The sequence below is a fragment of the Chroicocephalus ridibundus genome, chromosome 5 (genome assembly GCF_963924245.1).
Source record: "Chroicocephalus ridibundus chromosome 5, bChrRid1.1, whole genome shotgun sequence".
Classification (NCBI taxonomy): Eukaryota; Metazoa; Chordata; class Aves; order Charadriiformes; family Laridae; genus Chroicocephalus; species Chroicocephalus ridibundus.
Window position 1 is genome coordinate 24,559,767 of NC_086288.1, and position 6,686 is coordinate 24,566,452.

A 6,686-nucleotide genomic window follows, 5' to 3' on the forward strand; every position below is an offset into this window, starting at 1 on the left:
CTCACCCACTTCCCCATAGAATAAAAGCAGTGGTCGCTCGGAGAAGAGTAGCCCAGTTCACTTCAGATTTTGGTGGACCCCAATGCCAGAGCCCCAGTGGCAGTCGCTCCCTGCTGGATGGGGAATAGGTTGATTTTGGAGCTGTATGGCCATTGCTCTGTGGGCCCCGTATCCCACCCCAGCAAGCATGTGGCCACTTCGTAAGAAGCAGATGACACAGATCCCAAAGAGGCTGCTTACAGGCGTGCTTTTGTTTTTCAAGCCTTTGGCTGGTGGTATTCTCAGATGAGCTTTTTGGAGATGAAGCTGTAAAATTGGAATCTCTTGCTGTTTTTTAATCCATAGAAATCCTGAGCACTTTGGAAGAGAGTTGAAGTGTATCTTTTTTCATTCACTTACCCTTGCTGAGTGTCATCACGACTCGATGGACAGGGGGAGCACAGGGAACTGAAAGAGAATGTGACTTCCTTGACTTCCTTACACGGCAATGAGCTTTAAACCTGGGGTTTGAAAAATAAAAGCCCTATATTCAGAGCATACAATGCTATTTGGTCTGAATTTTGAGGGTGGTGAGGCACTGGAACAGGTTGCCCAGGGAAGTTGTGGATGCCCCATCCCTGGAGGTGTTCAAGGCCAGGCTGGATGGGGCTTTGAGCAGCCCGGTCTCGTGGGAGGTGTCCCTGCCCATGGCAGGGGCGTTGGAACTAGATGATCTTTAAGGCTCCTTCCAACCTAAACAATTCTATGATTCTATGAATTCAAAGACCACTAAGCATAAAGAAAGGCTGCTTTTTTGTTCAGTGTGCTTAGGAGAAAGCTTTTGGTACCTACGTGGATGTTACAACCTGGTACCAACAGCTGGAGAGGAAGAATAATGATGCCTTAATCCAGCAGTAAGCTCTGCTTTGTAGGATTGGGATGTACTTGTTCTGTCAGTGAAAAAAACAGGAATAGCATGAATGAGACACGTGGACTCTACCGTTACACACCTGAGGACTTTCTGTTCTGTGGACTAGGTCTTTGAAAGGACTAAGGGCCTGAGAAAATTTTCATGTTTTGACTTGAGAGGTGATTTGTAAGCAGAGAAGTACATGGTCCTTTCTGCTGAAGAGTTTGGTTCTGTTCTGTGCTGTGCTGATATTTCTCTTCACCTAAACAAGCCGTGTTATGACTGCACTGAGAAACACAGTCAGTTTGTATACATAATGTTCAAATGCACCTGTGTTCTGTTGCTACCAAAATTGTATTATAAATGGAAAAACTTTCCTGCAAATGACTAAATTCATACCTGATTTCATACAATGCCAGCAAGAGCCCTTTAAAGCCTGCTCATTATGGCTTTCCTTTCCCTCTGGGCAGTCTTATTTTCTTAAATTAGCTGATTTTTGCCATTTTTTATTTGTGCTGTCCTTCTTGGAAGCTTTCCTGCTCAGGTTGTTAGGAAGCAAAGCTCAGAAATCAGGGTCTCCAAAAGAGAACGGTGATTTTGGATGCTTCGTGTTTGTTTTGGACCTTGACTCAAAACACCTTAAAGAAGCCTGTGTGAAAAAGAGTGCTCTCTCTGTTGTAATTGCATCATCCAGCCCATGCACTCTTGAGTTGTTATTAATAAGGTTAGAGTTCTACAGTTCCAGCATGAATCCAGGATGTGCAACAGTTGGAAAAGCATCCTGTTAAAGCTCCTCAAAGCTGGGGATCAAGCTTGGAAGGGCCAAGAGTCAAACCTTTTGCATGTGTCCCCAACAATAATTTGTTACCTCTTGTTAGCCATCATGTATACTTGAAAGAAAAATCAGCATTCGATGGCTGTGAAGTAAACATACCATGCGTTTTTATAAGAGTAGCAAGGACAGACAAGAAGAACCTGCCAGGCATCTTATGCTGGTCACTCTCAGTTAAGGCAAGCTTCCGCTTGGACTCTTGCTCTGTTGTGTACCTTGCAAACAGCCATATTAATTTCACAGAGTGAAAAACAAATGAGGACAAATTCTGGTTCTGAGTAATTTTTGTGCCGTGGAGATGCCCCTCTCTGTTCCTGGATGATATAGTTACAAATTTTTTTAAGAAAAGGTGTCTCCCTAAACATTCACCCTGAACATGTCTCTTCTCCATTTCCTCTCCTTCATCTTGTGTGTTGTCCAGCATTTCAGCAGGAATAAATTACATATGTTCTGAATACAGCATTATGGAGCTTCAAAGTTTCTTCTTTGGGATGTTGTTTCTGTCTATGAGGCACTAGATGGCAGCATGAAGGTCAATTTAGCGTTAGTTATTAACAGTTATTAGCAGTTACAGTCTCTCGTGACCAAACATAGCCAGGATCTGGTCTTGGAGCCAGTATTTTGCTAGTAAACTTCCATAGACACCTAAAAGATCTCATTGTGTTTGCCTTAGCGAGTCTGTAGTAACAAGACAGATACATATAAGGGCTGTCAGAAGAGCCACACATGCCAGTTGAAGGGGCTACCTCCCCTTTAACTTGCCCACGGTATTTGTGGACTTCAATGTCCCTCTTAATCTCAACCTGGTGCAACCTCAACCAAGTTTGAATGTCACCGTCTTCCAGTCTTTCAGTAAAATCAGAGGAGTTTGCACCCTCTCTGTCTTTCTGTTCTTCCCCACTAACCCCTTCCACAACCTGAAGACTGCATGAATCCCATCATTCCCACATTTTCAGCTTCTTTTACCTTAAAGGGAAGATGCAAAGCCTCACACAGAGGGAAAAAGAGGCAGGACAGCCCTACACGCATTTGTCTCCTCTCTTTCCAGTTCTCTCTGCTGGCCATTTTGGTTTTCACCACCAATGACAGCATTGGATAAACATTCAGGGACTTTGCTGCCCCAGTACAAGTTGATCTGCTATGTCTGGTGAAAACAAAGGATGAAGAGCAGAAAAAGGCCTGTTCACAGCTGGAAGCCTGCAAGCCTCTCTCCTCATCCACTCCCCAGCCAGCTAGAAACCAGTGGACATGACCTTCCCTGCCAAGACCACTGCCACAGCTCTGCCTAACCTCAACAACAGCTGCTGGTTCTCATCTCAAGCTCAAATCAAGGGCCTCACATTCCCTGTCCTTTCCCACAAAGGAAGCTTCTCTTGAGATGGTTATTGCTAGGTTTCCTATTGTATCCCTGTTCTTCCATCCCATAAGTCCAGACAAAGAAGCTGCACAGAGACACAGACCACACAAGGGGAAGGACTGCTACTGGTGCTCATCTCCTTCAGAAAAATTCAGAGGAGGTTCCCCAAACCACTCTAGTGGTGGTCAGTGTCAAGGCAGATATGGTCCCAGGGCTTTTGTTTGCTGCCATCACCAAGATGAAGGCCTTGGGTCTGGCCCCTTGACCAGGGAGAGGACAACCCTTTTGCTGATGTCAGTGATCTGTACCACCTTGCCCTTCCCTTTTGGGCAATGCCTCCTCTGCCATCCCTGCAGCAGTCCCACAGCACATCCTGCCCACCTCATCTGACCAGCTGGACAAAGAACCAAAGCAGAGACTCTCTCCCAGACTCAAGAAATAGCACCTGGTTCCCAGACTGAACTCTCCTGGGACACTGCTATGCCAGCAGTGGAGGAGACAGGGAGACCCAGGACATGCCAGCTGAGCCTGTTGATAGTCTGGTTGTGGATGCCAACTGCATCAGGGCACCTGGACCCACTACTGGTATGGTATGCTCTGCCCTTGGTTCCATGCTGTTGCCAAAATAAATTCCCAGTGGATTTCCTGATAAAATTTAGCCCTTACCAGGTAGGCTTGTACCACAGGATACAGAATGGAAACAGCCTGTCTCATAGCAGAGTCCCAGCTTCAGTTCAAACCTGCTGCTCCTTTATTTTTCTCCTCAGCGTCATCCAAAGAATAGCACTGTCAAGGTTATGCTGTTTTCCTTTCCAAACTGCCTGCTGGCTCAAGTCCGAGGTAGTGCGTTTCCCTTTGTGTGGCGTGGGTTTCAGAGTACATCCTAAAAGCACTGCTATACCGCTAAATCCTGTACAGGTGAGCAGCATTTAAGGCAACTCGTCTGTACATTTGACACCACCAGATGTTAAAAAGTATTGCACACACAGCCACACCAGCTGCTATGTAGGTCTGGGTAAACACTGAGGAAATAAAATGGACACAACCTATTTAATTGAACAAGTTTGTGTTTTTTCCTTTTTTGAAGGATACTTTTAAAGTCCATGTTACTCTGTGTTTAATAGAGTTGTAACTATTAAGTGTATCAAAAATTCAGAATACCACACAAACTTTTTGGAAATTCTATCACAAGCTCTAAACCAGTATTTTCCTTTGGTGCCACATAAACAAAACATCAGATCATTATCTTTGTGTGAAACAGAAGCAGTGCTGTTTGCCAAATATAATTTGTGAGATATTTGGCAGAACTTGCAACTGTAAACCGATTCTATCATTATGACCGTAATGCCTTACCAACAGTCAAGAGACCCTGGGAACAAGAAAAAAGTGGTTCTCAAGTTCCTCTAGCATGATATAATGCATATATTTGTAGAGTTCATCCACATAAATTATATGCTAGATGGTACTTTTAAAAAAGAAAAAGGATTTTATGGTTTTATTTTAATTGAAATACTGTATACTTGAGATGACCACATGATTTCCAATAATTGTCAGTCTGTGTTCTGAAGTCTATAATCCAGTATTTATCAGGATTAAATGGTGAATATATTTATATTACAATGATATTTATGCCTCAGCGATTTCTGATTCTGTTTAGCTCTGGGTAACTTAAAATCCATTAAAAATTATATATTTATATATAGAGACACACAGACATCCTTTGGCCATAATTTTCAAAAGAACAAACTTACTGTTAGATTCCAGAATTCACATTTTAGATATGAAGTAAGTGGATTTTCAAAACTGATAATATTCAGCAGCTTTCAGTCAATTTTATAGTAGTTGCTGGATGCTAAGGACTTCTGGAAAGTTAATTCTTTCCTTGCAGAGCTGGAAGATCCTGTTCAGCAATTCTCTTGATATATCTATGGGGCTGAAGTGGGTGCTTTTATCAAGTACACACTACATTTCTTTGTGGAATGAACAACGTTCCCACTTTTGTAAAAGTTGGGATTTTATTTTTTTTTAATTAAATCACACAGCTATGTGCTTTTCTCCCCAAGAGCTGGGCTGAAACTCGCCAGGCTTATTTGCTACTGTGTAATGTTGAAAATCTAGCCACTGAGCTTGGGCCTCCATTAGCTACGTTTTGGCAGAAGAGCTTATGCCAATGCCATATATTATTATATATTATTTGTTTGGAGCCTGCATGCTTTAGTCACAGGCCAGGATCCTGGAGGTCAGTTGCTATATAGGCACAGTACAAAATGACAGTCCTTTCCCTACAAGCAGCTTTAGTGTAAGAAAGTAGAAAACAACTGATGTGCTCATGCATTAACAGCATACACAAGTGTTGGTCATCCCATCCCACCTCATCCAAGCTACAAATAAATATGGTACATAATCTACACAGACTGGCCACACCATTTCTTCTGCGCATAATGACAGCTGCAAGGCCTGACTGCTCTGACCAAATTCAACTGCAGCTTGCATTCCCATTTCTGAAGGTGTTTCAGGAGCCTAAGACTGAAACAAAAGCCCAAGCTATAAAAGGAAACAACAGTGTACCAGGACAAGCTAACCTAGGCTTAAGAGTCAACCAACTTTGGTATTTGAACCAGATTCCTTCAGGAAGTCATGCAGAATACCTACACCCCCAGAACCCCTATTGCTACAGGCCAGCAAGTGGGAGATAACCCCTTTTTCTCAGGTTTGCAAGGCTGTCACACTCACTGCAGCACCAAATGTTGTGCTGCTGTTCTCCTCAACTCAGCCCTGTCCTACCCACTGCTTCACGTTTGCTAACTTCAGAGGGGCACGTGGGGCAAGAAAATCTCTCTCTGCCTGTCTTCTAGGGTAGTGGTGGGTGGATTATCTGAGCCTTAAATCAAGCATTTAATTAAATCAAACAAATCAGGCACCTGCTGAGTGAGGCAGAGCCTGTTTCTGCATGTTGGAGGCTGCAGTAAAAACACTGAGACCCAAAGTCATGCTTTGTGGATGTGGGCCGTGATTTCCTCTGGATGGGAAGATGGGTATGGAGTCCTGGGGCATTCCAGCCCCTTCCGGGGTTGTCCAGAGCAGAGCTGCAGGGTTAATACAAAAAGTGCCTTTAGATACAGGTTAAATACAGCTTCTCTACACCCCATACAAGAGAGCCTGATCTCAACTGATGTCTAGAGGTAGTCATGAAATATAAAAAGCACTAAAGTTACTTAAGTTTATTCTTCCCACTTTTCTTCCAAAGATGCGTAACACTTTCTTGCCAGGCCTGTTAGCAGAAAAGTTCAACATACTAAAAAAGCAAACAAAAGGCCTCAACTTCATGAGAAACTGTTTAAAATCCTTGTGAAACCATGCTTAATTAACTGTTTTGTGGCATGTTGCATAAGTGATGGACCCCTTTCCCCCCCCTTAGTGGTTTCCACAGTTCTGTGCATGGGTGCCATCCTGATTTAATGACCTAGAATTATGTCTAATTGCTGTTCTACTCTTCTTTCCCACACCATGTGGGGCAAGGAACTTTTCTCATGATAACAGTGCCTTAGCTTTTTATTTTTTTTTATATTGTCGTTTTGACTCCTTTTATGCCCTGATCTGAGGCCTAT